Raw genomic sequence first — 23,980 nt, 5'->3', positions numbered from 1 at the left:
CTCAGCACAGGCAGGCTCAAATGGGTAGGCAAGCAAAAACCTACTTTCTAAAAGTGGTATTTGCAAACACAGAATATTAAAATAAACTTTACTAAAAGATGTATTATATTATTCTGAGTCCAGGCATACTAAACTCGAATTTCTACCATGTTCTCTGAGTCTGCTAGGATTATAAACAAGTAACAATCCAGAAGCCCATTCTAGCCTATGGAGAACAGGTTGCCAGCCTTGTAATAGTGAAAAACGAAAATGGTTGTAATTCACTATTAGGAAATGCCTAACACATCAGGGCTTGTCCTACCTTATACTTATAATGCACCCTGCCCTTGGGCCCACCATAGGGGTGATTAATATGAAGAAAAGGGAAGGTTTAGGGAATGGCAAGTGGGTGCACTTGCCCAGTCAGCATGACAGTACCAGACTGCACGCAGGCTCTGCAATGGCAGACCTTAGACACGTTTTACAAGGCCGCTTCTGTGGGTGGCACAACCAGTGCTGCAAGCCCACTAGCAGCATTTGGATTTACAAGCCCAGGGCACACTCAGTGTACTGTACTAGGGTCTGACAAGTAAACCAAATATCCAATCATGGAACCACTAATCAATACATCAATTTACAGTAGGGAGCACTCGCACTGTGGCACTGGACAGCAGTGGCACAGTGCCCAAAGCATCTAACACCAGAAAAACACATGAGACAACAGCAAAAATGGAAGGGAGACCCACGCCAATGGTGCCAGGTCTAACAAGCTGTAATTGAATTAGTAGAGAGACTGAAAGTCTTCGGAAAGGTTAGGCACACCTGTAGGTTGGGTTAGCCAGACCTGGATCTCCAGGAGAGATTTGCTCCATTATGTTTTTTAAGGAACAGTGACAAGAATATGCCCCTGTTAGACCTGTCAGCCCTAGGATGGTCTTTCCCCGTTTTTTTCGCCCTTGCCTTGTTTTTTCCACCTCCTTCTTTTTTTGGACCTAGGTCTCTGGGGGCCTTACCACTGCCAATCAGTGCTAAGGTGCAGGTGCTCTCTCCTGCCAACATGGCTGCCACAGGCCCCTGCTACTGCGGAGTGGTCATTTTAGTAACATACTAGTAGCCAGGAGCTGGCTGGGACATTAAGATACTGTAGCAAGCCAGCCGCCTTTTCTGCCCATAGCTTAGACTGTGGAAGCTCCTGGAACCTTCCGGAGTAGGAGAGGGGCTACACTTTGCCGCCTTAGAGAGTGGTCACCTGACCTAGGGATATTTAGGGGAAGGAGGGAAGGAGGGAAACCTTTTTGTCTGTTGGGGCATCCCTGGACCTGGGGGAACCTCTGCAGGAGTTTAGGCCGTAGGGCCTAGGGGAGGAACCTATACCACTGGAAGTGACTGGGCCTAGGCACTGCCTTCTAAGTTGAGTAAGGGACTCTACCAAACCCACTGATCTGGCCCTGTGTTGGGGAAACCAGGGAACAACCTGCAGTGATCTAAGGAAACCATCCTGGCTCTAAGCCACCAACTCAACCCCCCTTACTACCTATCCCTCAAGGAACTTCCTATAAAGGGCGCAGAAGTCATCAAGAGCCAAAAGAACACCTATGTACAAGGAGGACTGCTGGGGGATCAACCAGGTACCGGCGTTGCATCATCCACTCACTCCTTGCTCGACCTGTGCCCCCCTGTGCTGTCCTGCCTCTGTGTTTTGCTGAACTGCCTGAACTGCCATCATCCCCAAGCGCTCTCCTGCTGTGCCCCTGAGAAGCACTGTGACATTGAAAACTGCTGCCTGCCTAAGCGCTGTGAAGCCCGGAGCGCTACACTCCCCAGTCGCTCCCCTACTGTGCCCCTGCCAATTGCGCTGTGCTCCTGAGGGTGCTATCGGGACTGTCGCTGTGCCCCCTGCCTCTGAGGATGCTTAAGCGTTGTGGGAACAGACGCGCTGCAGGCCCGACTCACCGCCAAAGCCCAGGTCTCCGTTGGGTGCCAGCTGTGTCACTATTGCCCAGAGAGCGCTGCCGTCATCACCGCTGTGGCCCGGGAATTGCTGTCGCTGCCCCCCGTCGTCTGGAAGCATTCCGGGACCCACAGTCACCGCCGCAGCCCGGTGCTTGCCTGGGGAAGCCCCGCTGCTACCTGCTTCGTCGCGGCGGCCCACGGAGCCAGGAGAGGGCCGCTGTAGAGCAGCAGTAGGCTGCGCTAGGCCCCGAAGCCGACACCACCATCACGTGACGGGGGAGTCATCACGGGTCCGCCCCCACCAACACTGCACCCGGATTGGTCGCACGGCCGAGCCCCCAGCAAGTGAGCCTCAGATTGGCTCTGGGGCACAGCACACGCCAGCACTGTCCCGCCATTGGTCCAGGAGGCCGCACCCTTCCCAAACCAACCGGCACCAAGACAGCGCAGGACTTTCCAGAGGGCAGGAACCCTCCCCTCTCACGCGCACCAGCCCGCAAGAGGCCCACTTCGCTCCACACCACCGGGGAAGGAGGGCGGCAGACACGAGTGGAAGCGGGGCCTCCCAGGAGCGAGGAGGAAGCCCTGTGATCGCCCCTCCCCCCAGGAGAGCTGGACCTGGGCCCTGTTGTCCCTGTTTAACACCCAGTGGGCCCCCGAGCTTTAAGTTGAGCGGGAAAAGGCCCACAAATCCCCCTGAACTGGGCAAGAACACTGATGAAGCCCTTGGTAACTGTTTTGTGTTAAAGTTAACCCCTGGCTAGGGGACTGTTCTTGACAGACTTCCCTTAAGCAGGAGCTGGGTACATATTGTTGTTATGTCACACTGTTCACATCGCCCCGGTGAGGGCCCATGCTGATGTTATGCCCACAGAGGTTCTTATGGTAAATGATTATGAGACCCTTCTTTATTGATCCTGCTGAGGTCTCAAGTTGATATTGAAGCCTGCCTAATGAAATGTTAATGAATTAATTACTTACCTATGCTTTTATAAATGAATGTTGCTTGAGTCCTCATGAAATGGCTTTGCCTATGCTTACAATGAAATGTTGCTGGTGAGTTAATGCTGAATTGATTACAATAAATGATTTGCCAGCCCTGAGTTCAGTCTAGATAAAAGTATATTAATTTTAACAGACCAGCTGGTGTGGTGTCATTTATTGCGTGAGTTTCCTGTCTCAGCGTGAGTGTGTGCTGCACTGCTACTTTACACCTATGCTTTCGGGTGCCTTCCTGCTCGCGCAAAGCTACCCTCGTGGAATTGGTGACCCCAATTCTCACAGCCCCACTTCAGGGTAAGTGGTCATTATAGAAGGTGACACCCTGCACCCCATTGGTTAGAGGTGCAACGCTGCTTGCCAGCCCAGAAACCTGGATAAATATGGTAGAGCTGCCCAGCAACTCAGATTCCTTCCCAAAAGAAACAAGAAGAAGAAGGACTGCACTGCTGAACCCCTGGCCTGCACAGAGAGGACTGCATTCTGGATGACTACACCTGCTGCACACTTTGTGCTTCAGCAAAAGATGGACTTTGCCTGACTCTAAAGGTTTGGTAGTGGTCTCCCTGAATGCAGCAAGTTAAAGGAGCTCCACCTGCATCACTTCCTCCAAGAGGAACCCAGCTGGACTGCGTTCAGTAGACATTTAAGGTTTTGGCAGGTGTATTTTTGATCTTGCAGTCCCAACTTCCCATGGAAAATCTGAGAAATTCTGAAACCTAGGATTGATGTTACGTGCCCTTCAAGAGGTCAAAAGGACCTTCTGGCAAAAGATCCAGAAGCTTGGATTAATTTGTTGTTTTTTTGTGAAAAAGCTCCATAAGTTGACAGACCCGTCACTGAGGGTCAAGACGCCGATGTCGAACCCCGACCCAGTCTGAAATTCAGGTTTGTACTGCTGAAAGCTCTGGGGCTCCAAGACCACCAGGATTTCGCCGAGACCTCAAGCTGAAGCAAGCCACCGTCGTCAACCTGCAAGCTAGCCTGACAATGAGCCTTGCTTGATGTCGAGAGAAAAAGCTCCAGAAAAGTGATTATGGGCCTGATTTAGATCTTGGTGGATGGGCTACTCCGTCACAATGGGGATGGATATCCCAGACACCAAAGTATAAATCCAATTATATCCTATGGGATTTATTTTGGCAGATGGGACATCTGTCATAGTTGTCCCCAAGATCTAAATCAGGCCCTAAGTCAGAAGGTAAAAACTTGACCAGGCCATACCCCTCACTGTATCTGACCAGCGCTCCAGTGCGTTCAGCCTGAAACTTTACTTTGTACCTGTCAAGCGTGACCAGATGTCCCACATTGCCATATTTGGCTTTTAGGCATTATAAAGTATTTATTTTAAAAAAATCATATCCCTGGTTTTCTACAATGGACTTTTGTCATTTTGGGGTTATTTTAATTTTAAAATATTTCCTATTTTTATAAATTGCTGTTGGATTTTTATTAAGGGTTGTGTCTTACTTATTTAATGTTTTGGTGTTTTTAAATGCTTTACACACCTGTCTCCTAAGTTATGCCTCTCTGCTCACTGCCAAGCTACCAAGGGTTGAGCGAGGATTCACTTATTGAGAACTTGACTGGACCTTAACTGTAACTGTTGTGTTATTACTAAGTGTAGGCACCTGCCTGCCCTTACTATTAAACCACATTTCAACAATCAGTAATTCTGGGGCTTGAAACACAAGAAGAAACAAAGCAGGTGCTATGTATTTTTTGATCATTCCAATGGGCCCAGATACATCTGAATGAATAGATCACTTGTAATATATGCGTGAATGGTTCTACTCAAAATTGAAATCTAATATTTTGTACCCCCTTCTTTACTGTAAGGTCCCAAATGTTTCTTTTCATTATGTTTATTGCAAATTTTAATTTAAATGTTATTGAACAAGAATTAATGAGTTTCTCTTCCATAGGTACCATTTTGGTAACATTGTTTGTAGAATGCATGTAAAATGTTGCACTCAACAGTGCACAAGCATACGTGTACACACTATACAGTGCCATTATTCTGTGAACTCCAGCAAGTTTGAAAATTTATGTTTTCAGCTTCACACATGCAAATTGAAGGAGGTTCCTAGAAGCACCTCTCGCTATGACGAATAAGCCTTGCAGAATTCATATTGTATGAAGAATATTTATCACATAAGCTGCTTAGCAAAATGCACTTTTTGGACTTCAGGCCTTAAAAAGAAATAGAAAATGTTTTGGATTCATCTAAAACAGTACTGTCCCCCTGTAAAAACTGCTGCTTGGACAATATTATGGTTGTGATTTCAACATGAATTTTCATGAATAGTGAAACAAAAGGTTTTCATGACCAAATTAAATTAAATATAGAAGCTTATTTCTTATGAAGGCAAAACACTCTTCTGTTCAGTCAATCAAATGGGTACTCTAACATAATATACACTATAGCCTTAGTGTTAGACCTGCTATCTTTTGACATGATTTCCCCAGCCTTTTTGCTTCTGACCTCCTGTTTCTGACTGTGTGCTGTATTTCGCTTTTGCTGGTTTTAGGACTCTGGACACTTTACCACTTCTGAACAGTGCTAAAATGCAAGTGTTCCCTGGGTGAATTGTATTGGTGATTGGTTTATCCATGATTGACATACTTGATTTACTTATAAGACCCTAGTAAAGTGCACCAGGTGTGCCCAGGGCCTGTAAATCAAATGCTACTAGTGGGCCAGCACAACTGATTGCGCTGCCCTCATGAGTAGACCTTCAAACATGTTTCAGACCTGCCACTGCAGTGTCTGTGTGTAGTTTTAAACTGCTATTTCCAAATGGCAAGTGCACACACATGCCATGCCCAAACCATCCCTTTTAATACATGTTAATCACATCCAAGGTAGGCCCAAGGTAGCCTATCGGCAGGGAGCAGTATATTTAAAAGGTAGGACATGTACTGTTTTTCACTATTGCAAGGCCTATCTCTCTCATAGGGTAACTTGGGGATTGCCTTGAAGTATAGGTTAAGTGTAATTTCCTATTGGGAGCTGATAGAGAGTTGGAGTTTGGGATCTCTGAACTCACAATTTAAACATACATATGTTTTTGTTTTGTTTTGGAATCATGAAGTTTATTTGGGTTCAATAGCAAAACTGCTCTGAAAAGTGTTGACACATTTTTACAGACTACAACATTGTTGAATATGAATTTGGCAAAGGCAATGTTAGCTTGCATGTAGTAAAATCTGGAGATATCATTGCATATTGATGATTCTGGAAATGCTGTGGCTGGGGTACTGTCAGTCACATTTGACAGACAAATCTACAGAATCCTGTTGTAATCGGCTCTTTCCTTTAGCCCTCCCCACCCACTGCATTGTTCCTATTCCCTTCCCCTGCCACCACTGTTCCCATTACCCTCTTGGAATGTTCCTACTGTCCTTGCGCTGAACTGACAGTTGTTATGACAGTTACAGCATAATAAATCCCCTTTCTCAAAATACGCACACACTTACAAATATACATTGATATTACCACATGCACCAAACATGCATCCAATATTCCACATCTGGCTTCTATCAGACATCCAACAGAACTTTCAATCCATCCATACTACTACATGTCATTGCTCCATTCACCTCATACTGGGCCTTTCTCAAATTAAAAACAGATATCTTATGCACTCATGCAAACAAAATAACACTAAAGCTTTCATATGATAAAGCCAGCAATAAACGAATACACCTCTAAGTGCACAACACCAAATCACACTTATGTACCTGGACACCAATGGCAGTTTAGAAAATGCTCTAGTTGGCCAAACAATAGTTAATTGACCACTTAGATCAAATGTAAAAATGGAAACGTAATTTGGAACACCCATTCCTACAAGTAAGATACTTAAAGTATATTAGATTACATCTATTTTAGTTTCACAACAAGCAACATAAGTAAAAAATGAATCGTTTTACAGATCTCTACACATACAACCAAATGCTACCGAACAAGAAATGAGTCATTAATTGAATCGCCGAAAGCATATGAAAGGGGGCCAGGTTATGGAAGTGCCACAGTGTCATACTAATAGTAAGTGAAGACAAGAAGGAACATCTGTGTCATCGGTTCATAGTACTTTTTAGGTCGAGCCTAAGACAGCGCATGTGCTGTTTGCAGGACCTGTTGTATCCTATTCTATGACTTGTGGCACACCCAGCGATTCTCATTGGCTGTTGTCTGTTTCAATATGAAGCTTAGTTATTGCTGTATTTCAGTAACAGTCCCTCCTTTATGTGCTTAGCTCTGCTTCTGGCGATTCAACTCGGAGAGCATTTTATTTGTCCATTACACTGTATAGCGTATAATGGTCCCTCCTTGCTGGTTTAAAATGTTTTTTATTGATTTAGTCAAGTGAACAAAAGATTACTGATAAAAGCATGTAATGACAGACACAGTAGTTAGGAAGATGAATAATATCCTTTTCTCTCAATAGCAATCTGTGGTATAAGGGAGTATTAGCACAGTCCAAGACATCATCATTTTCAGTCTTCCATCCTCAGCATAGTGGGGGCAGTCCTTACAGCAAGAGTAACATTAACCTTGGCAATTACAACTCAAAGTTGAAGAAACAATCAATACACAGTGCTTGACATCTGCAGCACAGTGTTGTTGTATTATAAAATGCATCACAGCTCTAGGTGCGTTATGGAGGGGGATGAAATAAAGTAGGCAGCTCAACATATACCCCGTGTGCACCCCATGCATTCCTTGTATTAAGACCTCTTTGGTGCTGTTGCTCCCGGAGTGTCGGCCGGGGCATCCGGTGGGTGCAGGAGAAGGTAAGTTGTGAGGGGTCCCCAAATGTCTTTTGGCCATGACGCCTTGGGGAGTAATTCTGCATAGTTAGTCAATTGCTCCTGGCAGTATTTTAAGTCATCAAGCCATTATTTGAACTTTGGCGCTCTACCTCTAACCCATCTGCAGGCTATGCAGTGCTTGGCCATCAGCAGAACAGTAGCAAGGTACCGGCAGTGTGGTGGGGGGATTTATTTGGTATAACCTAACAAGGCTATCAGTGGAGTGCGTTCTAGGGAGAGGGTTGTCATCAGTTCCATGGCATCAAAGACCTGTTCTCAATATTCATACACCCTTGGGCATTCCCATGCCAAGTGGAGGAAGTCAGCCCCTGGGGTGCCACATCTATCACAGCAGTCAGAGTCTTTTAGTTTATATTTATGCATTTTGACTGGAATGTAGCACAAGCGATGTAGGAATTTGAAGTGTGTGATACGTAATCTACTGCTGACAGAGATTTGATCCGTTTGGAGACAACAGTATGTGCAGTGCTCATCTGTTAACTCATAACCAAGTTCTGAGTTCCAGTGCGCATGAGAGGGGCCTGGGGACACCTCCCGCTGAGTGTGTATGGTGTGGTAGAGCGTAGAGACCAAGCGTCCTGGAGAGGTAGCTTGCAATATCAGCTGCTGGGGGATGAGAATGGGGGGGTTCCTGAGAGAATTAAGGGGAAATAGATCGCATGCCTTGACAAAGCCGTACGTAGAGGAAAACATCCAGAGAAGAGGTCTGGAGCTCATGGAACATCTAATCAGAGAACGACCCATCCAATTGTGATAAGGGTCCACCCATGTTGTGATGTTAGTCAGCTCTAGGAGTTTAAGGAAAACCGTCTTTTGAAATAGTTGCATGTGGGGGTGATATGAAAGTGGAAGTGACGGTGAGTACAGCATGGGGTATTTTAGGAGAGTCTGAATGCGGTTCCAGGCGTCTATTGTGCATGTAATTTTGGTTGACGCTTTGTCCTGTCGATAAGTGGGGGCGCAGAGCATGCCCTCAAGAGGTATGGGGTCTGCGAGCCACTGCTCCGCAGTGATCCGTGGCATGTACTGGGGGGGTGGAACCAATAGTAAGCATAGTGGGCCTGTGTGCATGCATAATAAAGCTCGAGTTCGGGATATTGAATCCTCCCTGTGAATAGGGCATGGTGAGTAGGTTCCATTGTAGACACAGCTGTTTGCTTCCCAAGACCAGCCTGATCATTTCCGACCATAGCACTTAAAAAAAATATCTTCCAGGGTGGTACAGGATATTAAGAAAGAGATACAATAGCCGTGGGAGTACTACCATTTTAGTTAGAGAGGCCCTCCTGCCAGGGAGAGGACAGTGAGATCCAGCGGGTGACGCACCGTAAAATGCGGTCTAGAGCGATGCCATAGTTGAGGCACATCAGTTCCTCCCTGTCTCCGTAGATGTGGATCCCCCGATAGCACAGGTCTGTATCTCACCATTCCAATAGGAAATCTAGGGGAAAGCGAAGGACCACAGGGGTAAGAGGAAAGATTTGTGACTTACTCCAGTTGTTTTGAATCCCAGATAAATACCCGAAGATGATAAAGTCCCATAGAAATGGGTTGAGATTATGCTGTGGGTCTCTGATATAGAGGGAGATGTTGTCTGCATAATGAAATATGAGGATCTGGCGCAGGTTACAGCGTAGCGCCCTATCCTGATGATGCTGTCTTAATTTGGTAGCCAATGGTTCGATTGCTAGGGCAAACAGCACGGGGGACAATGGGCACCCCTGCCAGGTACCTCTAGTGATGTGGAAGGCTGGTGGTAAGTGACCATTAATGATGACCTTTGTTGTCAGGAGCTGATATAACAGCTGTATCTCGGAGAGAAACTGAGGAGGAAAGCAAATCCGTTGCAGCACCCCGAGAAGGTAGTCCCACTCAATGGTGTCAAACACCTTGGTGGCATCTAAAAAAAAAATCCGCCAGCGGCAAGTCAGGATCAACATTATGTAGGATTGAAAAGAAGGTAAGCAGATTATGTGTGGTTGCTAGTCCAGGAACAAAGCCCGCCTGATTAGGAAGGACCAACTTTTCCATTAACGTACATCTTTTTGTAAAGTTGGTTTTTAAATTACATGTTTGAAAATGACACTTTTGGAAAGTGCACATTTACTTGCTTAACCATTCCATGCCTCTGCCTGTCCGTAATAGCCACATTTGGGTTAGGATGAAGTTGGGCTGCTTGTGCAATCACCCTAGCCCCGCACATCCTGATGGCCCATCACTTGGCTGATGGGTCTTACTGAGCTAGAGTTGTGGTAATAGTTGTCACTGACACCTGAATAGGGCTGTGCTTGTCCTCACCCAAAGCTGTCTCCACCCCACTGTAGTGGGTCTAGAGACAGATCAGGGAAAGGCAAGGTCTTGTGCACTACAAAGACTTTCCTTTGAAGTTTGTCTACTTTAAAGGCATTAAGGGCTATCAGTATTGGCTCCCCAAAATCAGAACACTTATAAACTAAGGACATTAGACCAGGAAGAAGAGCTGGATGTGGTAGGAGGGATTGACACTCTACCTGTTTCTTTGTTGTGCTGGCCTGCTGCTTGCTGCTTCTATCCTGGGAGTCAAAGGACTGGACTTTGCTTTCTGAATCTTGCTTCCAAGGTTCTCCAAGGGCTTGTGCGTGCTTCTTTCCTTTTAAGAAGTCTCACGGCCATCAAAGACTTCACCTATCAGGGCCTAGACTCTTCTGCTGAGAGTGTACACAATGAGGAGCATAGAGGGAAAGGAAAGACACAGGTCGCCCTCCACTCATAAAGTTATGCAAACAACATTGACCAGGTCCAATTAGGCTATGTATACTTCAAGCAATGTACTTCATATTGCACTATTTTAGCAAATGTCTCCCCTTCATTTAGAAACCATGGGGTAGAGAGTACAATGTTGCCATGCCAAGTTAAAAGGCCTCCATCCCTTCTAAAACAGTCAAGAAAAAAGGAAAATAAACACGATGTGAAGTGAACAAAAAAGTGACAAAACGAGATGACCCATCACAGGCGAACCACCAATGGGAAACCTGGTAGGTACTCACCAGTGTTGCCCTGTTATCATCATCGGCGGTCATCAAGCTTTAAAATAAAGTGTCCAAATAAATGTGTAAGTGCAATTTAAAGTGCAGTGACAGAAAGTGCAACACACAAAACAGACAAACAGTGTATTGTGACGAGATAGGATCTGCACATATATATGACTTTTATTCTCGTTCTTAGTGCAGCCTATCAATTTAAAAGCAGGCAGTGGCTATTAATTATATAACCACATACCACACGCCAACATGTTTCATTGCCTTATATCTTTTTAGGCAATTTCTTCAGGGCAAATGGTTTTTTACCACTGCATCATTTGCTGGACACACCGATCTTCATGACTGTCAAAAAACAAACAAAAATTAAAACTCCTTTGCCACATGCCCACACAGACTTATATAGTAAAGTGTAGTACACCAAATGTGCAGAAAACGTCACATCACTCTGTATTTACCCCTACAAAGAAAAGGCGACTCCTACCAGCCATAAGGATGAGATTAAAATTTAGGTAAAACCCCTGCAGTGGGTTGACCCAGGTCTCGTGTCGTTTTCTAACTGTAGAAAAAACATGTAAAGCACACGTATTGTTAGAGTATATCAAGTTGTCAATGCGTTCCTCTATTTTCATCATGTTGCAGTATCTGTTTATTTACAAAACGTGCATTGTTAGAATATAAAGTTAGAATATAAAGTGGCCACTGTATACCGCTATTGTACTCGTGCTGCAATGATGTACTGCTATTGTACTCGCATAGTTAGAATATATTGAGTTGTCAATAAGTTCCACTACTCCTGTCATGTTGCAATATTTGTTTGCTTACACAACGTGCATTGTTACAATATTGAGTGGCCAATGTATACCGCTATTACTCTCATGCCGCAATGGTGTACCGCTATTATACTCGTGCTGCAATAGCGTAATTGCGTGAAACACTAGCATTGATGATATATGTCGAATCATTAAAGCGTTCCGCTACTATAATCACATTGCTGAAATATGGCAGAATATTAAAGCGTTCCACTACTTTGATCATATTGCAAAAACATAGTAACTTGGTTCCATTAAGGGGCCCCCTCTCCTTACCGATCTAGAAGGACCTCTGTGTGTTGCCTCCACCCGATTGCGAGTTAATCTGCCGGTCCATCTTTAAACCCGGAATCCCATCTGTGGCGCGCCTACTCTCGCGAGGAGACGCAGCTACGATTTTGAATTGGGATACTGAGGTTACCTATTCATGTAAACCACGGGCGCGCTAGGTCACATATGGGCGCGTTTGTCGGTTTATAGGTTTTAATACTTTGCCAGATACATAAACACATGCACGGAATAATTAATTTTATATAGTTTCTACCTAGCGTTTAGTGGTGTCGTCTCGCAAATGTATGAAAAAAACGTATGTGCCCCCAAATCACCGCGACCTCTTATGAATTACTGTCCTGCATATTAAAATATAAATGCACTGTAAATAGTCCAGTACTGTTAGTAAAATCATTCTATTTCATTCTCATGTTCAGAATGGCAACTACTAGTCTGCAAGTTATATGTAGCAGATTGAGGCGGCCATCTTAGACAGTGTTCCTAGTGTGTCCTAATGATCTATACAGGGTACTGATATATGTGAGAGGTAATTTACACTGAAGCTCTGCTATATTATTGCTCACTATTGTCAAATAAGGCAGGTTCATAACCACCACTTGGAAAGCACTATATAAGATGCCCACTTACACCAAGACCAATATTGTACAATGAAAAAAAGTATGACAGATATTACATTAATTTACATGGCGATATTGTTATCGGATTTAGGAAAACTGATGATGGTTTTAAGAAAATGCTGTTCTCAATGCACTTTATTCCATTCCAAAAGTTTGTTGAGTCCCAACTGCTCGCTCTTCTCTTGAAAAATTAATCTCGCCTCCTTTGTTATCAGCATTCTTTCTACAGTTTGGGGATCACCTGTCACTTTCTCAAGCACTGTCCAGGTGAACCTATGCTTGGTGGTATTGCAATGCTGGACAAGTTTTGTTGTTAGTTTACCAGTTCTTATACTACTTAGGTACTCCTGGATCCTCGTTTTTATTTGTCTTGTGGTGAGGCCTATGTATTCTAGCCCACATTCGCATTGCAACCTGTACACCACATTAGTGGTATTACATTTGCTAAACTGTCCCAAAAACCACTCTTTTCCTGATCTTAAAACCACACTAGTTGTTTTCTTAGTCAGGGGGCAGACTGAACATGTCCCACATGGAAAATGTCCTTTGGGGCTCGAGCTTCCTCTTGTCTCTTTTACAGGAGGTGCCCTGGTGTGCACTAGCTTGTCCTTGAGGTTGCTAGATCTTTTAAATGCAAACCTCGGGGGGGGGGCATTGTGAAGTCTCTATTGGAAAGCAGCGCCCAATGTTTCCAAATTGACTGGCTAATCCTGGTAGCTAGGGGATCGTAAGTCATTACAATAGGGATGCAATCCTCTTTTTTCTTCGGATTGGTCTCCAACAGCGCACTTCAGGGAGTGTAAAGCGCCCCCTCTTTTGCCTGTTTAATGATTTTTAAAGGATATTTCCTTTCTTGCAGCTTACTACTGAGGTCTTGCACCTGTTCCATATAGACAGCTGATGACGAACAGTTCCTCCGGTAGCAGAGAAACTGGCCCACCGGCAGGTTGTCCCTCAAGGCCCTGGGATGGTAAGACTAATAGAGGAGTAAGGAGGTCCTGTCGGTGGGTTTCTGATGTACACGTGTAAGTAGCCTTCCTTCATTAGCCTCTATATCCAAATCAAGATATACAGCTGCAACATAAGGCCAGGTGAACCGGAGACTCGTATCTTGACAATTTAGCTAGTTCAGAAACTCAAGGAGGATGGATTCTTCCCCAGACCAGACGCAGAGCACGCCGTCGCTATATCTCCTCCACAGACGTAAATGTCCTATAAAGGGATTTGTGGAGGGATAGACGACGTGCTCCTCGAACTGGCCCACGTAGATACACGCCAAACTTGGTTCCATGGTAGCACCCATAGATGTCCCTGTCATTTGTAAAAACAGCTTATCTATGTAGCTGAAGAAATTTCTAGTGAGGGCAAGGCCTACACATTGAAGAACCAATGTTTGGGGCGCCTCATAGAACCATTCTTGTTTCCCAAGAGTGCGCGCTGCTGCCACCAGGGTCGCGTCTTGGGGGATACAAGAATAAAGGGACTCAATATCGATGGTTAAAAGGAATTCATTCACAGGATTGAATTCCATATCCTCTATTATGTTAAAAATGTCCATGGTATCTTTCACAAATGATTTCTGAGTGATTACTGATTACCGTAGGAAATAATCAGCAAATTGGGACAGCGGTTCTAGAACCGACTGCATCCCCAACACTATAGGGTGTCCCGGGGGTCGGCGTGTGGGCTTATGTATTTTAGTGAGTATGTAGAACGCTGGAGTCCTGGGGTTGTTACTCACCAGGAACTCCGCCTCCCTACTTGTTATCCATGTTTTCTCTTTTGCATTACTGACCATTCCACGTATGATGTTTAATAGTTCGGGGGTGGGATCTTTATTCAAGGGTTGGTAATTTGCACGGACCCCAAGAAGCCGATTCACTTTAGTGTCATAGTCGCAAGTATTAAGCACCACTACTGCCCCTCCTTTGTCAGCACTTTTTATGGTCAATAAAGGGTTGATTTGCAAGATTTTTACTGCATCCCAATCGTTTTTTGTCATATTCTTATGTTTAGCATTTGTACTGTTCTGTGTATAGGCCTCAATATCCTGGAGTACCTTAGACTCAAACACAGAAACTTCAGGGCCTAGTGTCCCACTAGGAGGGCAGAAATGTGAAGGTCTTCTAAGGTTGGTATCAAAAGTACCTCTATCTTATAGGTGTTTTGTCAACGAAGAACTTCTTGTGTTTTATTTTTCTCACCGTCTCACAGAACTCAACCCGACACTTGAAAGAATCATGGTTCGGGGTCGGGACAAAACCCAGTCCCTTGTTCAAGACCTTTTCTTCACTCTCAGTTAAAATATGGTCGGATACATTTACAACAATGTTGGTTACAGTTGTTGTCTCCCTCTGCTGCGAGCCACCCGTGGGGAATGTGTTTGCCATTGGGGGCGTTATTGTTGATTCCCTCGCCCTCTTCCCCTCCCTGGTTGGCCGTTTCCTCTTCTGTTCGACTGGCCACGTCCTAAAAAAGAACGTAGGAGCACTCCTAGATCTTCGTTACTGTGTTCTTGTGGGTTAAACCTTACTCGGTTAGATTGAGGACCTTCTTGTTCTTCTTCGCTAGATGTTTTATCAAAAGTCCAATTGTTAGGGGTACGCCAAATTTTCTTATTATTATCTCTCATGTGTCGTGTGTCCTTCATTAGAAAGGTACAGGATTGTGCCTAAAACCATTTATACAAGTGTGTATTCATTGTATTTAATAAATACCCTGTCCGGCTGGACAGAGGACAAATATAGCTTCCTATCATGGCCTATATTTCATTCTCGTTTTTAAATTTCGATAAGCTAAGGACCCTTGTCTTCTAAAGCTGCTTTGACACCAGCACATCTAAATCGCGCGGGGTTCCAGCTGACCCCCGCTTGCGTGAAGTGTGGCCACGAGCCAGCCGACTTTTTCCATGTCGTGTGGTCATGTCCAAGCTTGGCGAGCTTCTGGGGAGACATAGAGGAGGAGCCCACTGAGGTGCTGGGGTGGGAGATTCCTCACGATCCGAAGCATGCGCTACTGGGCATCACAGATGGGTTGGACGGGTCCAGACATGAAAAATTGTTTTATACGACAGCAATGGCGATGGCAAAGAGGGATATAGCCTCTGTTTGGAAAAATCCTGGCCTTCCGACTGCGGGGAAATGGCGGGCGGGGGTCGACTGGTGCGCCGCACAAAAGAAAACAATGTGTGTAGCACGTGGTTGCCCCAAGAAGTATCGTAGTGTTTGGTGGAAGTGGTTGGGGGCTTTGTTTAGTTTAGTAGGGGATTTTCCAAATGCTGTCCCTTTGATTTGTATGCACTTATCCTTTGGATTGTCCAGACCATTGTACGCATTCCTTTGCTCTCATGGAACCTTGATGATTGGCTGGTATTTTTTTGTTAAAATCAATAAAATGTGTTTATCAAAAAACGTTGGTGTCCAGAATGCTAGCCCATAATCCAAGATGAACCCATAATGAAGTTCATATGTGAAGCATTTCCATAACATGTGTTGGTTTTACCTAAAACCAGGTCCCTTTTGATGAGGTCTCCAAAGTTTGCTGTAGGTAATTGAATATGTGACAAGTACAATAAATATATAATTATGGAAAACACCACACAGCTGTGGAATTGCATAATTCCAGTGGTCCAGACTAAATGGTACACATATATGAAACACAATGCAAGCTGGCTCCCTTCTTAGCTGAACCTTGAGAATAGATAGAGGACAAATCGAAGCAGAGCCCTAAGGGACACTTTGCCCTAGATATTTCTTAGCTGTAAAGTGCTTCTAACAGTGTACTTAAGTGAACCCAGCTCGCGTCCTTCTGATGATGTGATCCGGGTCAGCAGCGCATCAGAGTTGATGTCGATCTGCAGCTTTACGTACCTGAGACATTCCAGTCAACCCTAAAAGGCCAGAAATGTCTTTTGCATTATATGTGTCAGAAAGATAAAAAAGAAGAAAATGAAATGTGATAACACAAAGCTACCGAAGGCTAAAGCCATTCCTGTAAAAAGATTGCTTTTTCTAAATAGAATTTACAAACGCTGTGCTGACCTTGTTTTAAAGCACCTTTGAATCAATTTAATTTTCATATGCAGTGTTAGAAATAGCAGTTACCTAAAGCCCATTCAATATAGTAAACTCATCACTTGTAGAAGAACACTAAACATCCTAAACAGACAATTCACCAGTTATAAAAGGGTAAAAAACATGAAATGATACAAACAGTTCACAGCATAGACAGACTTGTCAACTCACATGCTGTCACATGATACTGGATCTCTTCATATGCTCATTTGGTACAGACATGACATAAAACGCTGAGCACAAGGTGAACTGGAAATCCCAGCCTGTGAGCAGGGGCATAGTTTGGCTAGTAAGATTTTTTTGAGAGGGTTGGGGGGGGGATCATTTCTTTTGGAGGGTTGCGGGGTGTTATTTCCCAACAGTTTCACTATGACATCTTGTTAATGCACATTTTGTTTTGCAGATATATATACAGCAAACTTGATTCAAAGGTATTGGAGCGCTTTACATGAGCACCAGTTACGTTACACAAGGATACACTCTTTTTTTTTGTTTTAGTAGGAATGGGGAGATTAACCCCTAGATTTATCAAAGTCCCGTTTTGCGAGTCAGTAATAGCGATTATTAAGGAATCGCTATTACAGACTCGCAAAACGGGATTCATGTACAAATCGCAATTTATTTTGCGATTCCTACTGCTTCCTTAATTGCGATTAGCTAATTGCTAATCGCAAATAAGGAATAACTCCCCATTCATTCCTATGTGCCTAAAGGCTCATAGGAATGAATGGGAAGACATATCAATGTGCGAATCGCTAATAGCGATTCGCATTTTGAGTTTGCGATTTCAAGGATGCAGGGGTGTCCAAAGGACACCCTGTTGCACCCCTGAAATGATATTGGACGCTGGTGTTACGCACACACATGTCCCAAGGACATGTGTGTGTGTAACATACAACTTAGAAAAATGCACTTAAGTGCATTTTTCTAAGTTTCCGCTATTTACCACGAGGTTTGACTTTGCGGTAAATAGCGGCCCAAAATTGCGAATTCGCAATTTTTAAATGTTTCATGAATTGCATTTAAGGAATCTCCAATAGAGATTCCTTAAATGCAATTCCTCGCAAAATTGCGAATTCTATATTAGCGATTTTTGCATTTGGGATGATGAATCCCAAATGCAAAAATTGCGCTCGCAAGGGCCAGATTCTCAGAATCTGGCCCTTTGCGAGCCGATTTTACATTGATGAATCTGGCCATAAATCATTTGACCAGAATCACAGGATGTTGAGCTGATGTCAAGACTCGAACCCGATTCCCCAGTTCCAAAGTCGGCAGCACTGAACATTAGAGAACACGAGGGCGCCTTAAGGGGCAGTGGAAAGAGAGAGGAGCGCAGATTGTTAGTAATATTTCATAGGGGTAAAATATGTGTACGGTAAGGTTCACAAAAACACCAGGGCTTGTATAGAAACAGTTTGCAGATTCTTTGTTTTATAATTTGAGAATCATTGCCTCTTTTACTTACAACTACATACAGATTGAACAGTTAATTTTTTACCACCACATGCAATATTTGCTGATATCTCTTTATATTCTAGTCTTCTCAAAAGCTATATTTAGAAATCTCAACTTCTACAAACAGCTTTTCACTCAGTAAACCTTGTGTAGAATAAGGTTACCAACAGTAGTGCACTTACTGACACTTCTCAACAAAGTTCATAAAATATGTTATTAAATAGCTGAACTTGTACCTGTTTATTAAATGCAGATAAAAACACCAGTCTCTTTCAATTCCAACGTCACGTCAGCTGAGCACAACTCAAACAGACTGCCTTCTCCAATAAAGCACCATGGACAATCTGCGCTATATCTAGTTGTGCAGCCAATCACATCACAGTATTTATTCAACCAAGTAATAAGAATGTTAACTACTGGTTGACCGTGGCCCTTTTTTATTACATCACCCCACAGTAATTTTCTATGTAGATCTCGCAAGAGTCTTGCAGGATTTACCGTGCCTCATGCAGCAACCTTCACTCTCTGAAACTTGTGTTCTACAATTGCAGGACTCTCGTCAGATCACAACACTATTGTAGGGTATGGAGAGGAAGGAGGTGGTCCATTCCAAATCCTTGTCTCGGATCCCAGTGTTGTGGAGGCGTGTGCGTAGGGTGTGGTGGCAGACCGTGTCAAAGGAGGCTGATTGGTCCAGGAGGATGAGGGACGTAGTTTCGCTGTTGTCCAGCAAGGCCCTGATGTCATCAGTGGAGGCGATGAGGGCAGTTTTGGTACTGTGGTTGGTGCAGAACCTGGACTGGGACGGGTCCAGGATGCTGTTCTCCTCGGGGTAGCGGGTCAGCTGTCTGTTGACGGTCTTCTCGATGACCTTTGCCATGAACGGGAGCAGGAAGATGGGTCGGAAGTTCTTGAGGTCCTTCGGATCAGCTTTGGGTTTTTTGAGTAGTGTGTCGATCTCGGCGTGCTTCCAGTTCTCCGGCAAGGTTGCGGTCTCAAAAGAGATGTTTATGGCTTTGTGGAGATGTGGTGCGATGGTGGCACAGGCTTTCTTAAAGATGTGGTGTGGGGATGGGTCTGACGGAGAGCCATAGTGGACGGTGTTCATGATTTTGATGGTGTTGTCGTGGTTTATGTTGGTCCTGTTGAGCAGGAGATTGATGTGGGTGGCGGACGTGAGGGCAGATGTCTCAGTGGCAGTCGGGACGGTCAGATTGTTGAAGCTGTCGTGGATGTCTGCGATCTTGCAATGGTAGACGGTGGCAAGGGTGTCGCACAGGTCTTGCGATGGTGGAATGTCGTTGCTGTAGGAGCAGGGGCTGGAGAGTTCCTTCACGATGTTGAAGGGCTCTTTGCTGTTGTGCCCGTTGTAGTCTAGCTGGTCTTTGAAGGAGGCCCTTTTGGCTGATCTGATGAGGTGATTTTGTCTGCGGATGGCGTTCTTGTGGGCTGGGTGTCTGTCCGGTGTCTGTTTGCAGTGCCATTTCTTCTCTTGTTTTCGGAAGGATTGTTTGGAGGCCTGGAGGTCTGCGCTGAACCAGCTGGCCATCTTGTTGGTGTGTCTGTTGGAGAGTTTCTTGATCGGGGCTAGAGTGTTGGTGCAGTCGTCGATCCACTGTCTGAGGTTGCTGGCGGCCGTGGCGGTGTCTGTGGGGTCGATGGGTGTGCTTCAGGCGAGGGCTGTATTTAGCTGGCTTTCTGTGACTTTGCTCCAGCAGTGGTGGGGGATCTGTTGGGTGCGGTGGTGCGTGGTGAGTTTCCGGAAGGTGAAGTGGATGCAGCGATGGTCGGTCTAGTGGAGTTTGTGGTGTGGCTGAAGGAGACGTGGGGGCTTGCGGAGAAGATGGGGTCAAGCGTATGGCCGGCAGAGTGGGTGGGTGTTGTGACAAGCTGTCTGAGTCCGAGGTTGGTGAGGTTGTCGATCACAGAATACTGTTTAAGATAAAAAGTAGAAAAGGGAACACAGAGGTATGCACATAGGGTCCAAGGAGGACCAGAAGCTTTGCTACTGTCAATTCCTAAAGTCTCTTGGGAAAATAAGTTGTGAAGAAGCCGAAAATAAGGGTTGACTACTATAACATGTGGTCCTTTGAAGGTGCCTATTGGTATTGTAGTGGTGGATGTTAGTCATAAAAACAAGAAGTTAGAAAATCAGGAAATAAAGCTGCCTGAACAGTAGTGGTATCTGCTGGCTGGTAAAAGGCCTCGGGAGGGGATTCCATGGTGTGTAAGCAGGGAAAAGTCAATTGTGTATTATTTAAGGCTTTTTAATCAGTGCTACACTGTGCTGTCAAACTGCATCGGAAAGCAAAGGAGGCTGGTAAAGCTGTATCAAACTAAGTCAATGAATAGCACAATTAAGATACAGTGCCTAATGAGTTTTGAAAGACACCCGTAACAGTGCTGGTAGCATGCTGAGAGGAGATTCCTTGCCATCTAGTACTCTAAATGAAAAATCAGACATGGTCTTATATCTCATTTAGAGTACTGGATGGCAAAGGATCTACTCTCTATACAGGCATTGTAGGCACTAAGGCTTTACTGTCATCTCCAAGCAGATTGAACAGCTGGAACCTTAGACATTGGCTACCTGAGACAGCCCTTGACGGCTGCAACCTAGCAGAGCCACCTGGTGGGATGGCCCAGTTGAACCCAAACAGTCCATCATTTGATGTGAACCAGGTGCCGGGGATCGGCCTGTTGTTCACAAACGAAGAGTGGAGATCCTTGCAACACCTGCCGGGACCGACCGGGAAAGAGGGCATGGAATCCCTCTGCCCCCAGCTCAAAGACTCATAAATCCATCCTGGGCAGTCCTCGCGGTCTATAAGCAGGACTTCCCGAGTTGAGAACCTGCAATTCACCTTCACTCATAACGGGCAGCAGCAACCACTGATAAAAGGAGGGGTGAGGAGAGGGGGACCTAGCACCGTAAAACTGGCAGCAGGTACAAGGACTCCTGCTGACATCACTGCGCAACGGGTGAACTTTGTCATTTTTGTCTGCCCTTGGAGGGCCAACGCCTAATAGCTACACACCGGGTATACCAGGCTCTGCCATCTGTGTAGGAGTGAGCTGTGGCTTCTATTGGCACTGCTGCTGGGGACAAACTATATGTCCCATAGCCTACAGCTCTTTCCGACCACCTGGGCGATTGATGCCACATTCCTGCGGTGAACGGTCCGCTCCCACTAATATTGCTTCCCTACCATCACCTTCTTGTAGTTTGGCCCCCTCAGAGTCTAGCTTGCTGAATAAATCACGCAATTTGAATTGCCAGGCTATTGGCCAGGAGGTGAGTGAGGGGAATAATAATCAGAGCCCTATTTCCTTGTCTCCCCTTCCAAGCCCAGATGCAAGATGAAAAGGTTCGGGCATGTAGTGCCTCAATGTAGTGTCCAGGTTAACTCGCAGGTCAATATGGCTGCACAAACTGACCTATAATTTCTTCCTCAGAGTGTGACCACCTTCTTGTTAGGGATCTCCTATCTGAGGTTAAGGTAATATTAAAGCCTAACCTAGATCCAATCATGTCTAGGCTCACCATATTTAATTATGAGCCTTTTGAAATTTGGGCTTTTATTAACCCGGTGAGAGAATCACAGCATGGGCATAGCAACCAAACTGTGTCAATGAATCAAGTTAACCCTGTTCCCCCTGCTCACTCGCTCTCTGCCTCCCAGGCTGGTATGCCTTATTCTGTATCAAGTACCTCTCTGAGTGTGCTCAATCCCACGAGCTCCAACAAGGAGGCCCCAGTGGCCCCTTTAATCCAAGCCCCCATAGGTAAAAGGCCTAGTCCATGAGCCCTTGTGTACCCTCCTCTTATTAACTTTGGATTTGTATTAACTTGCCTCTGGAGGTGACTCCCTATGTAGTGGTCCTAGGGAATGTTCCACTTCGAACCAACCCTGAATCCTATCAGGAATTAAAAAACAAGGTGGTACATTGGTTTAGTCTGCATTCCCAATTTGGTTGGGGGCTAGCTGAGTCTATCGTAATGGCCCGGGGAGTCAGCTGGGTGGGAAGGGACACCAAGAGGTGGGCAGGGGACTGTGTGGTGGTACATTTCAATAAACCCTTGAGTGTGGCTCATGTTTTTCTGCCCTATCTTTGGGGAGGATATCTGATCCATCTAGTATATTCGCCCTCCCTCAGGTTCCTTTTATAAGCCTGAAATGGTGTATTGCTTCCCCTAGTACCAGGCAGTACTCCCCCATCTCTTGATTCCCCTTTACTGCCAGAGGTGGTTTGTTCAGTGGTTTGAATTGGTGGTTCAGTGGTAGAATTCTGCCTGCCACCTGGGAGGCTCGGTTTGATTCCCAGCCAATGCAGCATAATTTTTAGGGGAGAGGGTGTGGACTAATGGCTAGGGTGGCCAAGCTCAAATCTGGTGAACCAGGTTAAAGTCTCAGCAATGCCGCTCAACATCCTGTGATTCAGGGCAAATCACTTAATCTCCCCATGCCTAACAAAAAAATTAATGTGTCATTATGTAACGCAACTACTGCTCATGTAAAGCGCTCTGATACCTGATACCTTCGGGTCAAGTTTGTGCTATATTAAACAAAAAAAAACTGATGTTTCCCAAATGTCTTTTATGGGTTGGAACCTATTGTCTTGGAATGTCGCAGGTCTTTCTGCTAAGTCCACTGACCCTAAATGGCAGAAGTTAGGTAACTTTTATCAGATAATTTGCATCCAGGAAACATGGGAGGTAAAGAACACATTTTTCTTGGAAGGCTATGCAACTTATTTTCTCCTTGCTTTTCCTTCAGGGGCAGAGAGGACCAGTAGAGGTTTGATTATTTTTATGTCTATGACATGCACTGGGAAGCTCCGATACTGCAAGAGCTTTTGATCTCAGTACCGGGCACCCCTCCACTAGCTCTCTTTAGTTTCTATAATGCCAGGGTGGGGCAGGATAGAGTCTCTAGTATTTCACTTCTTCACACTACCCTGAATGCTCATTGGCCAATTAGCACGGGGAAGGAACTATTATTTCTTGTAGGGGATTCCAATTGTCATCTATGTGATTGCTCATTGGAATCCGATGCCTTAAAAACCACAATGCACGTGCCTAAAGGACCATCATTTTGTCAACTCCAAGGAAGGTATTGAACTTGGCGCTATTTTGGCTTCCCAGATTCTAGTTTTTGCCCTGGACAAACTAGTAAATGCACCTAACTCACACATCTTTCTCACCTTCAAGGGGAGGGGCTGCACATCAATTAGCGATTTTATTTTAGTATCTGCAACTCTGCTCCTGCTCATCTCTAAATTTTATATCATTGCAAGCCTGTTTAGTGATCATAATCTCCTCTCCCTAGCCCTTGATGTTTCTACCATCCAAAGTAGGGAACAGGGGTGGCTTGAAAGGGGTATTAATTTGATGAACCCGGTTAGAAGACTTTAATGGGTGCAGGTGGACCCCATGTGCCTCAAGGCTTCCCTCTTTGTCAAGTGTGCCCAGGAGTTTGCCATTTCCCTTTACATAGACTCAGATGGGCAGGATCTCCTGCAAGCCTTTGGAGGGATTGCTCATGTACATCAGAATCTACTGTTAACATTGACCCCTGGGAAGGGCTCTCCAGACCCAAAATTATTTGATAAGGACTGTGCGAGGTGCCTTCGGCATTCAAAGGTGGCACTCAAACAATTACCCAGGGATGGTAACTTTGTTGCCGTTGTAGGCTGGCTTACAAGCAGGCTCTAGCTAACTGTAAATCTACCCTAAGGAAGATGGCCTGGGAGGATATTTGTCAGGCTAGCAAGAGTGGGGCTAGTTCCCTTTTTTGGAAGTTGGTAAACAGGTCCTACCTTCTGGAGATGTTAGGTCCGACAATATGTCATCATATATCCGAACAGCAATGGGTCAAACATTTTAAGGGTGTCTATAATCAGAGTGCGGATAGTACACTAGAGGTGCTGTGGTACTGAAA

Source organism: Lissotriton vulgaris, chromosome 10 (assembly GCF_964263255.1).
Source record: "Lissotriton vulgaris chromosome 10, aLisVul1.2, whole genome shotgun sequence".
Taxonomy (NCBI): domain Eukaryota; kingdom Metazoa; phylum Chordata; class Amphibia; order Caudata; family Salamandridae; genus Lissotriton; species Lissotriton vulgaris.
This window is presented reverse-complemented; position numbering follows the sequence as displayed.